Here is a 14,784-nt window from a genome sequence, read left to right as displayed (position 1 = left end):
GAAGGTGGAATGGAAAGTGGAAAGGAATGGAATGGAATGTGGAAAGGAATGGAAGGGAACTTGGAATGCAATCTGAAATGGAATGTGGAATGGAATGCGGAACGGAATGTAATGGAAAGTGGAATGGAATGGAATGGAATATGGAATGGAATGGAATGGAATGTGGAAAGGTATGGATTGTAATGGGATGGATTGTGTATGGAATCGAATGAAATGTGGAATGAAATGGAATAGAATATGAAATGCAAAGTGGAATGGAACGTGGAAAGGAATGGAAAGCAAAGAGGAATGGAATGTGGAATGGAAAGAGGAATGCAAGGTGGAATGGAATGTGGAATATGGAATGGAATGCAATGGAATGTGGATTGGAATGAAATTGAATGTTGAATGGAATGGAATGCAGAATGGCATGGAATGGAATGTGGAATGGAATGGAATGGAATGGAAAGTGGAAAGTAATGGAATGGAGCATGGAATGGAATGGCATGCAATGTGGAATGGAATGTGGAATGGAATTGAATGGAATGGAATGTGGAATGGAATTGAACGGAATGTGGAATGGAATTGAATGGAATGGAATGTGGAATGGAATGCAATGTAATGGAATGGAAAGTGGAATGGAATGGAATGAAAAGTGGAATGACATGGAATGGAATTGGGAATGGAATGGAATGGAATGGAATGGAATATGAACTGGAATGGAATTGAATTTGGAATGGAATGGAATGGAAAGTGGAATAGACTGGAATTGAATAGAATGTGGAATGGAATGGAATAGAATGAAATGTGAAATGGAATAGAATGTGGAAAGGAATCTGTAACGGATTCGAATGGAATGGAAATTGGAATGGAATGGAATGGAAAGTTGAATGGAATGGAATGAAATCTGGAATGGAATGGAATGGAATGTGGAATGGAATGTAAAGGAACATAGAATGGAATGGAATAGAATTTGGAATGGAATGGAATGGAATGTGGAATGGAATGGAAGGTGGAATGGAATGGGTAATGGAGTGGAATGGAATGGAATGTGGAATGAAATTGAAAGTGGAATGCAATAGAATGTAATGTGGAATGGATTTGAATGGAATGTGGAATGGTATGCAATGAAATATGGAGCGGAATTGAATGCAAAGTGAAATGGAATGGAATGGAATGGAATGGAATGGAATGGAATGAGGAAAGAGAGGATTGGAATGTGGAACGGATCGGAATGGAATCGAATATGGAATGGAAAGGAACGTGGAATGGAATGGAATGGTACGGAATGGAACGGAATGTAGAAAGTATGGAATGGAATGTGGAATGGAATGGAATGGAACGGAATGTGGAATGGAATTGAATGGAAACTGGAATGGAATGGAATGGAATGTGCAATGGAACGAAATGGAATGGAATGGAACATGGAATGGAAAGGAATGTGTAATGGAATATGGAAAGGAATGGAATGGAATGTGGAATGGAATGAAGGGGATTGCATAATGGAATGTAATGGAATGGAATGGAATGGGAAATGTAACGGAATGGAAAGGAATGTGGAATGGAATGGAATTTCGAATGTAATGGAACGGAAAGGAATGGAATGTAGAATGGAATGGAATAGATTGTGGAATGGAAAGGAATGCAATTGAATGGAATGTGGAATGGAATGTAATGGAATGGAATGGAATGTAGAAAGAGATGGAATGGAATGTGAAATGGAATGGAATGTGGAATGGAATGGAATATGTAATGGAATGTGGAATGGAATGGAATGGAATGGAATGTGGAAAGGAATGGAATGGAATGGAATATGGAATGGAATGGACAGGAATGGGGAAAGTAACGGAGTGTACTGTGGAATGGAATGGAATGGAATGTGGAATGGAATGGAAAGAAATGTGGAAAGTAACGGAACGGAATATGGAATGGAATATAATGTAATGTGGAATAGAATGGAATGGAATGGAAAGGAATGGAATGGAATGTGGAATGTAATGGAAAGGAACGTGGAAAGAAATGCAGTGGACTGTGGAATGTAATGGAATATAATGTGGAATGCAATGGAATGGAATGTGGAATGGAATGGTATGGAATGTGGTATGGAATGGAATGGAATATGTAAATGAATGTGCAACGGAATAGAATGAAATGGAATAGAATATGGAATGGAATGGAACGGAAAGCGGAATGGAATTTAATGTGGAATGGAATGATATGGAATGTGGAATGGAATGGAATGGAATATGTAAAGGAAAGTGCAATGGAATGGAATGAAATAGAATGGAATGTGGATTGGAATGGAATGGAATTTGGAATGGAAAGTAATTTGGAATGTAACGTGGAATGGAATGGAATAGAATGGAATGGAAAGTGGAATGGAATGGAATGGAATGGAATGGAATGGAATGGAATGGAATGTGGAATGGAATGGAATGCAATGTGGAATGGAATGTGGAAAGGAATGTAATGGAATGGAATGGAATCGCGAACGGAATGGAATGTAATGGAATGAGGAATGGAATGGAATGTGGAATGGAATGGAAAGGAATGGAATGTGGAATGAAATGGAATGGAATGTGGAATGGAATGGAACGGTATGTGGAATAGAATGGAATGCAATGGAATGGAATGTGGAATGGATTGAAATGGAATGGAATGTGGAATGCAATGGAATGGAAAGGAATGGAATGTGGAATGTAATGGAATGAAATGTGCAATGGAATGAATGGAATGTGGAATGGAATGTGGAATGGAACGTGGAATTGAATGAAATGGAACATGGAATGGAACGTGGAATGGAATGAGGAATGAAATGTGGAATGTGGAAAGGAATGTAATGGAATGTGTAATGGAATGGAATTCAATTTGGAACGGAATGGAATGGAATGCGGAATTCCATGGAATGGAATGTGGAATGGAATGGAATGGAATGCAGAATGGCACGGAATGGAACGTGGAAAGGAATGGAATGGTAGCTAATGTGGAATGGAATGGAAAGGAATGGAATGTTATGTGGAATGGAAGGGAATGGAATGTGGCATGGAATTGAATGGAAAGTGGAATGGAATGGAATGTTACGTGGAATGGAATGGAATATGGAATGAAATGAGGTATGGAATGGAATGGAATGGAATGGAATGGAAAGTGGAATTCAAAGGAATGGAATGTGGAATAGAATTGAATGTAATGGGGAAAGGAATGGAATGGAATGCAATGTGGAATGGAATGTAACGGAATGCAATGGAATGGAATGGAATGGAATGGATTGGAAATTGGAAAGGAATGGAATGTGTGAAGGAATAGAATGAAATGGAATGTAATGTGGAATGGAACAGAATGGAATGGAATGTGAAACTGAATGGAAAGAGGAAAGGAATATGTAACGAATTAAATGGAATGGAATGGAATCTGGAATGGAATGGAATTGAATGTGGAATGGAATGGAATGGAATGTGGAATGGAATGCAGACGAAAGTGGAATGGAATGGAAAGTGGAATGGAATGGAATGGAACATAATGAAATGGAATGTGGAATGGAATTTGGAATGGAAAGAATGTGAAATGCAATGTGTAATGGAAGGAATGGAATGGAAAGTGGAATGGAATGAAATGTGGAATGGAATAGAATGGAATGTGGAAAGGAATGGAAAGAAATGTTGAATGGAATGTAATGAAATGTGGAATGGAATGGAATGTGTAATGGAATGGAATGGAATGTGGAATTCAAATGAATGGAATGTTGCGTGGAATAGAATGGAATGTGGAATGGAACGGATTGTAATATGGAATGGAATGGAGTGGAATGTGGCATGGAATGTGGAACAGAATGGATTGTAATATGGAATGTAATGGAGTGGAATGTGGCATGGAATGTAATGGAGTTTGGAATTAAATGCATTGGAATGCGGATTGGAATGGAATGGAATGTGGAACGTAATGGAATGGAATTTGGAAAAGAATGGAATGGAATTTGGAACGGAATGGAAAGGAATGTGGAACAGATTGGAATGGAATGCGGAATGGAATTTGAATTGGAATGAAATGGAACAGAATGGAATTTGGAATGTAATGGAATGGAATGGAATGTGGAATGGAATGGAATGTGGAATGGAATGTGAAATGGATTGGAATGGATTGGGGAAAGTAATGTAATGCAATGGAATGTGAAATGGAACAGAATGGAAATTGAAATGGAACGGAATGGAATGGATCGTGGAATGGAATGGAATGGAACGTGGAATGAAATGGAATGGAATGTAGAAAGGAACGTGGAATGAAATGGAATGGAACGGGTAATAGAAAGTGGAATGGAACTTCCAATGGAAAGTGGAATTAAACGTCAAATGGAATGGAATGGAACGTGGAACGGAACGTGGAATGGAATGTGGAATGTAATGGAATGGAATGTGGAATGGAATGGAATGGAATGTGGTCTGGAATGTGGAATGGAATGGAATGGAATGTGGAAAGGAATGTGGAATTGAATGAGGAATGGAATGTGGAATGGAACTTGGAATGGAATGTGGAATGGAACGTGGAGTGGAAAGTGGAATGAAATTTGTAATGGAAACGAATGAAATGTGGAATGGAATGGAATGGAATGTGTAATGGAGTGGAATTTAATGTGGAATAGAATGTTTAATGGAATGGAATAGAATCCTGAATTGAATGGAATTGAATGATACGGAATGTGGAATGGAATGGAGTGGATCGTGTAATGGAACATGGAGTGGAAAGTGGAATGGATTTGAATGGAACGTGAAATAGAATGTGGAATGTGATGTAATGGATTATGGAATGGAATGCAATGGAACGTGGAACGGAATGTGGAAAGTAATGTAGAATGGAATGGAATGGTATGCGGAAAGGAATGTGCAATGGAATGGAATGGAATGTGGAATGGAATGTGCAGTGGAATGTGGAATGGTATGGAATGGAATGTTGAATAGAATGTGGAAGGTGGAATGGAATGGAATGGAATGGAACGGAATGTGGAATGGAATGGCATGGAATGAAATGGAACGGAAAGTGGAATGGAATGGAATGGAATGGAATGAGGGATTGAATATGGAATGGAATGTGGAATGGAATGGAATGGATTGGAATGTGGAATGGAAGGGTTTGGAATAAAAAAGAATGGAAAGTGAAATGGAATGGAATGGATTGTGGAATGGAATGGAATGTGGAATTGAATATGGAATGGAATGTGGAATGGAATGGAATGGAATGTGGAATGGAATGTGGAGTGCAATAGAATGGAATGTTGAATTGAATGTGGAATGGAATGGAATATGTTGTAGAAAGCGATGTGGAATGCAATGGAATGGAATGTGGAATGGAGTGTGGTATGCAATGGAATGGAATATGTAATGAAATGTGGAATGCAACGGAATGGAATGTGGAATGGAATGTGGAATGGAATGGATTGCAATGAGGAATGGAATGTGGAATGGAATTTGGAATGGAACACGGAATGGAAGATGGAACGGAATGGAATGGAATGTGGAATGAAAGGTGTAATGGAATGGAACGGAATGAGGAATAGAATGGAATGTGGAATGCAATGTGGAATGGAATGGAATGTTTAAATAGAATGGAGTTGAATGTGCAATGGAATGTGGTCTGGAATGGAATGCTATGTGGAATGGAATGTGGAATGGAATGGAATGGATTGTGGAATGGAATGTTCAATGGAATGTGGAATGGAATGGAATGGAATGTGGAACGGAATGCGGAATGGAATGTGGAATGAAATGGAATGGAAAGTGGAAACGTATGTGGAATGGAATGGAATGCACTGTGAAATGGAATGTGGAATGGAATGGAATGGAATGTGAAATGTAATGGAATGGAATGTTTAAATAGAATGGAATGGAAAGTGGAAACGTATGTGGACTGGAATGGAATGCACTGTGAAATGGAATGTGGAATGGGCTGGAATGGAATGTGGAATGGAATTTTTAAAGGAATTTGCAAAGGAATGTTTAATGGAATTTATAGGAATGTGGAATGGAAAGTGGAATGGAATGTAGAATGGAATGGAATATAATGTGGAATGGAATGTGGAATGGAACAGAATGCAATGTGGAATGGAATGTGGAATGGAATGGAATGGAATGAAATGTGGAATGGAATGAGATGGAATGTGGAATAGAATGGAATGAAATGGAATGGAATACGGAATAGAATGGAATATAATGTGGAATGCAATACAATGGAATGAAAGGTGGAATTGGATTGAATGGAATTTTCAATGAAATGGAAAGGAATGTGGAATGGAATGGAACGTGGAATGGAATGTGGAATGGAATGTGGAATGGAATGGAATCGAATGGAATGTGGAATACAATGGAATGGAATGGAAAGTGGAATGGAATGTGAAATGGAATGGAATGTGCAATGCAAGATGGAATGGAAGGTGGAATGGAATGGAATGGAATGTGGATTGGAATGGAATGGAAAGTGGAATCGAATGGAAAGTGAAGTGGAATGTGGACTGGAATGTGAAATGGAATGCGGAATGGAATATGGAATGTAATATGGAATGGAGTGAAATGAAACATGGAAAGTAATGGAATGGAACGTGGAATGGCATAGAATGGAATGTGGAATGTAACGTCGATTGGAACGTGGAATGGAAAGAGGAATTGAAAGTGGAATGAAATGGAATGGAATGTGGAATGGAATGCGGAATGGAATGGAATTTTATAGAATTTGGAATGAAATGGAATGGAATGGAATGTGGAATGAAATGGAGCGGAATGTGGAATGGAAAGGAATGGAATGCGGAATGGAATGGAATTTTATGGAAAGTGGAATGGAATGGAATGGAATGGAACGGAATGTGGAATGGAATGGAATGCAGAATATTATGGAAAGAAATGTGGAACGGAATGTAATGGAATGGAAAGGAATGAGGAATGGAATGGAATGGAATGGAATGGAATGGAAAGGAATATGATATGTAATGGAATGGAAAGTGGAATGGAATGTGGACTGTAATGGAATGCAATGTGGAATGCAATGTGGAATGTAATGGAATGGAAAGTGAAATGGAATGTGAAATGGAATGCTATGGAATGTGGAAAGGAATGTAGAATGGAATGTGGAATAGAACGGAACGGAATGTGGAATGCAATGTGGAATGGAATGTGGAATTGAAAGTAGAATGGAATGCAATGCAATGTGGAATGGAAAGTGCAATGGAATGGAATGGAAATTGGAATGGAACGTGGAATTGAAAGGAATGGAACTTGGAATGGATTGTGGAAAGGAATGTGGTATGGAATGAGGAATGGAACGTGGAATGGAATGGAATGGAACGTGGAATGGAACGTGGAATGGGATGTGGAATGGAACATTAAATGCAAGGTGGAAAGGAAAGTGGAATAGAGAGGAATGGAATGTGGAATGGAATGGAATTGAAAGTGGAATGGAATGCAATTTAATGTGGAATGGAATGTGGAATTGAATTGAACGCTATTATTAATAGAGTGTGGAATAGAATGGAATGGAATCCAGTGTGGATTGGAATGGAATGGTTTGGAATGAGGAATTGAATGGAATGGACTGTGGAATGGAACGTGGAATGGAACATAGAATGTAGCATGGAATGGAATGTGTAATGCAATTTGGAGTGGAATGGAATGGAATGTGGACAGGAATTGAATGCAATGTGCATTGCAGTTTGGAATGGAATGGAATGGAAAATGCAGTGGAATGGAATGTGGAATGGAATATTCAAAGGAATGCAATGTGGAATAGAATGTGAAATGGAGTGGAATTGAATGTGGAATGGAATGTGTAATGGAAGGTGGAATGAAACATGGAATGGAATGGAATAGAACGTGGAATGGAATGTGAAACGGAATGGAATGGAATATGCGAAAGAATGTAATCGAATGTGGAGTGGAATGAGGAAAGGAACGGATTGCAGTGTGGAATGGAATGTGGAATGGAATGAAATGGAATGTGGAATGCAATGTGGAATGGAATGGAATGGAATGTGGAGGGGAATGTAGAATGGAATGTGGAATGTGATGTAGAATGGAATGGAATGGAATGTGGAATGCAATGTGGAATGGAATGGAATGCAAAGTGGAAGGGAATGTGAAATGGAAGGTGGAATGGAATGTGGTATGGAGTGGAATGGAATGGAATGTGGAAGGGAATGTGGAATGGAATGTGAAATGGAATGTGGAAAGCAATGGAAAGGAATGCGGAAGGGAATGTGGAATGCAATCTGGAATGGAATGTGGAATGGAATGGAATGGAATGAGGAAGGGAATGTAGAATGGAATGTGGAAAATAAGGTACAATATAATGGAATGGAATGTGGAATGCAATGTCGAATGGAATGGAATGGAATGTGGAAGGGAATCTTGAAGGGAAAGTGCAATGGAATGGAATGGAACGTGGAATGGAACGTCAAAAGGAAAGGAATGGAATGTGGAATTGAAAATGGAAGGGAACGAAGAATGTAATGTAGAATGGAAAGGGCAATGGAATGTGGAATGGAATGTGGAATGGAATGGAATGGAAACTGGAATGGGACTTGGAAATTATGGAATAGAACAAGGATTGGAATGTGGAATGGAATGTGGAATGGAACATAGAATGGAACGTGGGATGGAATGGAATGGAATGTGGAAAGGAATGGAATAGAACTTGGAATGAAATGTAGAATGGAATGTGGAATTGAACGTGGAATGAAATGGAATGGAAAGTGGAATGGAACGGAATGGAATCTGGAATGGAAATTAATTGATCGTGGAATGGGGCGTGGAATGGAACATGGAATTCAACGTGGAATGGAGCGTGGGATGGAATGTGGAATGCAATGGAATGGAATTTGGAATTGAATGGAATGGAATGTGTAATGGAAAGGAATGCAATGTGGAATGGAACGTTGAATGGAATGGAATGGAACTTGGAATAGGCAGTGGAATGGAATGAAAGGGAAAGTGGAATGAAATGTGGAGTGTAATGGAATGGAATGTGGAATGGAATGGAATGGTATGTGGAATCGAATGTAGAATGGAACCGAATGTAATGTGGAATGGACTTTAATGGAACGTGGAATGGAATGGATTGGAATGTGGTAAGGAATGTGGAATCGAATTTGGAAAGGTACGGAATGGAATGGAATGGAATGTGGAATGGAATGTGGAATGGAATGTGGAATGGAATGGAATGGAATGTGTAATGGAATGTGTAATGGAATGGAATGGAATGAGGAATGGAATGTGGAATGGAATGCAGTGGAATGTTTAATGGACTGGAATGGAATGTACACTGGAATGTTAAATGGAATGTGGAGTGGAACGTGGAATGGAAAGGAGTGCAATGTGGAAAGGAACGTGGAATGGAAAGTGAAATGGAAAGAGGAATAAAATGCAATGTGGAATGGAACGTGGATTGCAATGGAAAGGAACGCGGAATGGAACGTGGAATGGAAAGTGGAATGGAAAGCAGAACGGAATGGAGTGGAATGTGGAATGGATCTTGCAATGGAATGGAATGGAACGTGGAATGGAAAGTGGAATGGAATGTGGAATGGAACGTGGAATAGAATGTGCAATGGAATGTAGAATGGAACGTGGAATGGAATGGAATGGAATGTGGAATGGAATGTGGAATGGAAAGTGGAAGGAAAGTGTAATGGAATGGAATGGAATGTGGAATGGAATGTGGAAAGATAGTGGAATGGAATGTGGAATGGAACAGAATGAAATGTGGAGTGGAATGTGGAATGGAATGTGGAATGTAATGGAATGGAACGGAATGGAAAGTGGAATGGAATGTGGAATGTAATGGAATGGAACGGAATGGAAAGTGGAATGGAATGTGGAATAAAACTTGCAATGGAAAGTGGAATGGAACATGGAATGGAAAGTGGAATGGGATGTGCAATGCAATCTGGAATGGAAAGTTGAATGGAATGGAATGGAACGTGGAATTGAAAGTGGAATTGAATGGAATGGAAAGTGGAATGGAACATAGAAAGGAATGTGAAGTGGAACGTAGCATGGAATGTGGAATGGAATGTGGAAGGGAATGTGGAATGGAATTGAATGGAACGGAATGTGGAATGCAACGCACAGTTTATCATGGAATTGAATGTGGAATTGATCGTGGAATGGAAGGTGAAATGGAATGTGGAATGGAATATGGAATGGAACGTGAAATTGAAAGGAAAGGAATGTCGAATGGAACGTGGAATGGAATGGATTGAGGAATGGAATGTGGAATGAAAGTGGAATGTAATGGAATGGAATGTGGAAAGGAATCTGGAACGGAAAGTGGAATGGAATGGAATGGAATGTGGAATGGAACATGGAAAGGAATGGAATGGAATGTGGAATGGAATGGAATGGAAACTGGAATGGAACTTGGAAATTATGGAATGGAACAAGGATTGGAATGTGGAATGGAATGTGCAATGGAATGTGGAATGGAACGTGGAATGGAATGGAATGGAAAGGGGAAAGGAATGGAATAGAACTTGGAATAAAATGTAGAATGGAATGTGGAATTCAACGTGGAATGAAATGGAATGGAAAGTGGAATGGAATGGAATGGAATCTGGAATGGAAATTAATCGAACATGGAATGGGGCGTGGAATGGAACATGGAATTCAATGTGGAATAGAGTGTGGAATGGAATGTGGAATGCAATGGAATGGAAGGTGGAATTGAAAGTAATAGAATGAGGAATGGAAAGGAATGCAATGTGGAATGGAACGTGGAATGGAATGGAATGGAAATTGGAATAGAATGTGGAATGGAATGAAAGGGAATGTGGAATGAAATGTGGAGTGTAATGGAATGGAATGTGGAACGGAATGGAATGGTATGTGGAACGGACTTTAATGGAACATGGAATTGAATGGAATGGAATGTGGTAAGGAAAGTGGAATGGAATTTGGAATGCAATAGAATGGAATGTGGAATGGAATGTGGAATGGAATGTGCAATTGATTGTGGAATGGAATGTGAAATGGAACGGAATGGAAGGTGGAATGGAATGTGGAATGTAGTGTGGAATGGAACTTGGAATGGAATGCAATGGAATGTCGAATGGAATGTGGAATAGAATGGAATGCAAAGTGGAATGGAACGTGGAATGGAACGTGGAATGGAATGGAATGGAATGTGGAATGGAAAGAGAATTGAAATGTGGAATGAAACTTGAAATGGAATGGAATGCAACGTGAAATGGAATGGAAAGGAACATGGAATGCTACCTGGAAAGGAATGAGGAATTGAACATGGCATGGAATGTGGAATGGAAAGTGCAATGGAACTGAATGGAATGTGGAATGGAAGGAGGAATTGAGTGTGGAATGGAACGTGGAAAGAATGGAATTGATTGTGGAATGGAACTTGCAATGGAATGTGGAATGGAATGGAATGGAAAGTGGAATGGAAGTTAAAATGGAATGGAATGGAATGGAATTGAATGTGGAATGGAATGTGAAATCGAATGGAATGAATTGTGGAATGAAATGTGGATTGGAATGGAATGGAATGTGCAATGGAATGGACTGGAATGTGCAATGGAATGTGGAATAGAATTTACTAGGAAGTGGAATGGAACGTCGAATGGAATGGAATGGAATGCAATGGAATGTGGAATGGAAAGGAATGGAATTTGGAATGGAATGTGAAACGGAAAGTAATGAACTGCAGAATGGAATGTGGAATGGAATGTTGAATAAAATGGAATTGAATGGATTGAAATTTGGAATGGCATGTGAATTTGAATGTAGTAGAATGTGGAATGGAATGTGGAAAGAAATGCAATGGTACGAAATTGGAATGTGGAATGGAATGTGGAATGGAATTTGGAATGGACTGCGGAATGGAATGTGGAATGGAATGTGGTATGGAATGGAATGGAATGCAATGTGGAATGGAATGTGAAATGGAACGGAATCGAATGGAATGTGGTATGGAATGGATTGGAATGGAATGGAATGTGAAATGGAATGCAATGGAATGTGGAATGGTATGTGGAATGGAATGGGATGGAATGTGGAATAGAATGGAATATGGAATGGAATGTGGAATTCAATGGGGAATGCAACGTGGAAAGGAAAGTGGAATGTAATGTGGAATGCAATGTGGAATGGAATGGAATGAAATGTGGAATGAAACCTGGATTGGAATGTAATGGAATGTGGAATGGAATAGAATGGAATGTGGAATGGAATTTAATGGAAATTGGAATGGAACGTGAATTTGAATGGAATGGAATGGAATGGAATGTGGAGTGTAATGGAATGGAATGTGGAATGGAATATGGAATGGAATGGAATGGAATGTGGAATGGAAAGTGGAAGAGAATGTGGAATGCAACGCAATTAAATGTGGAATGAAATGTGGAATGGAATGTGGAATGAAACGTAGAATAGATCGTGGAATTGAATGAAATGGAACTTGCAACAGAATGTGGAATGGAATGGAAGGTAAAGTGGAATGGAAAGTGGAGTCTAATGGAATCGAATGTGGAAAGGAAAGGAAAGGAAAGGATTGCATGTGGAATGGAATGCGGAGTCGAAAGGAATGGAATGTGGAAAGGAAAGGAAGGCATGTGGAAAGGAACGTGGAATGGAATGGAACGGAATGTGAAATGGAAATTGGAATGGAATGAAATGGAACTTGGAATGCAATGTAGAATGGAATGTGGAATGGAACGCGGAATGGAACGTTGAATTGAATGCAATCAAACGTTGAATGGAATGGAATGGAACGTGTAATGGAATGTGGAAGGGAATGGAAAGGAATTTGGAATGGAATGGAATAGAATGTGGAATGGAAATGAATGGAACGTGGAATAGGAAGTGGAATGAAACATCGAATGCTACATGGAATGGAAAGTGGAATGGAATGTGGAATGGAATGGAAGGCAATGGAATGGAATGTGGATTCGAATGGAATGAAATGTGGAATGGAATGGATTGGAATGTGGAATGCAATGGAATGGAACGGGGAATGGAATGTGTAATGGAATGTGGAATGGAATGTGGAATGGATAATTTAATGGAATGTAATGGAATGTGGAATGGAATCGAATGGAATGTGGAATGCAAAGGAATGGACTGGAAGGTGGAATTGAATGGAATGGAATGGAATGGAATTGAATGAGGTATGGAATTGAATGCAATGGAGTGGAATGTGGATTTGAAAGGAAAGGAATGTGGAATGGAATGAATTGGAATGTGGAATGTAACGGAATGCAACGTGGAATGGAATATGGAATGGAATGTGGAATGGATTGTTTAGTGGAATGGATTGTTTAATGGAATGGAATGAAATGTGGAATAGAATGGAATGGAATGGAATGTGGAATGGAATGTGGAAAGGAATGTGGAATGGAATGGAATGGAATGTGGAGTGGAAAGGAATGGAATGGTAAGGAAATTGAAAAAGAATGTGGAACGGAATGTGAAATGGAATATGGAATGGAATGTAGAACAGAATGAAATGGAACGTGGAATGGAATGGAATGGAACGTAGAATTGAATGGAAAGGAAAGTGGAAATTAAAGCGGAATGGAACATGGAATGGAATGTGGAATGAAATGTGAAATACAATGGAATGGAATGTGGTATGAAATGTGAAATGGAATGCAATGGCATGTGGAATGGAAAGTGGAATGTAATGCAAAGGAATGAGAATGGAATATGGAATTGAATGAAATGGATTGTGGAATGGAATGTGGAATGGAATGGATTGGAAAGTGGAATGGAATGTGGAATGGAATGCGGAATGGAATGGAATGGAATGTGGAATGGAATGTGAAATGGAATGTGGAAGGAAACGTGGAATGGAACGTGGAATTGAATTTGTAATGCAATTTGGAATGGAATGCAATGGAATGTGGAAAGGAATGGAATGGAAGGTGCAATGCAATTTGGAATACAATGAAATAGAAGGTGGAATGGAATGGAATGTGGAATGGAAAGTGTAATGGAATGGAATGTGGAATGGAATGTGGAATGTGATTGAATGGAATGTGAAATGGAACGTGGAGTGGAAGGTGAAATGAAACGTGGAATGGAATGGAATGGATCGTGGAAAGGAATGTGGAATTGAATGGAATGCAATGTGGAAAAAATGTAATCGAATGTGGAATTGAATGTGGAAATGGATGGATTGTAATGTGGAATGGAATGTGGAATGGAATGGAATGGAATGGAATGGAATGGAATGTGGAAGGGAATGTGGAATGGAATGTGGAATGTAACGTAGAATATAATGGAATGGAATGTGAAATGAAATGTGGAATTTAATGGAATGGAATCTGGGAGAGAATGTGGAATGGAATGGAATCTGGGAGAGAATGTGGAATGGAATGGAATGGAATGTGGAATGGAATGCGGAATGAAATGTGGAATGGAATGGAAAGGAAAGGAATGGGATTTGGAATGGAACATGGAATGGAACGTCGAAAGGAATGGAATGGAACGTTCAACGGAATATGGAATGGAATGGAATGGAATGTGGAATGGAATGGAATGGAATGTGGAACGGAATGTGGAATGGAATGGAACGGAATGTGGAATTGAATGGAATGGAATTGAATGGAATCGGAATGGAATGGAATTGAATGTGGAATGCATCGGAATGGAAACAAATGAGGAATTGAATGAAAGGAATATGGAATGGAAGTGAATGGAACGTGGAAAAGAATATGGAACGGAATGCGGAATGGAAAGTGGAATGGAATGGAATGGAATGTGGAATGGAATGGAATGCAATGTGGAATAGAATGGAATGTAACAGAATGGAATGGGA

Source organism: Pongo pygmaeus, chromosome 17 (assembly GCF_028885625.2).
Source record: "Pongo pygmaeus isolate AG05252 chromosome 17, NHGRI_mPonPyg2-v2.0_pri, whole genome shotgun sequence".
NCBI classification, from domain to species: domain Eukaryota; kingdom Metazoa; phylum Chordata; class Mammalia; order Primates; family Hominidae; genus Pongo; species Pongo pygmaeus.
Note: the sequence above shows the minus strand (reverse complement) of the source record.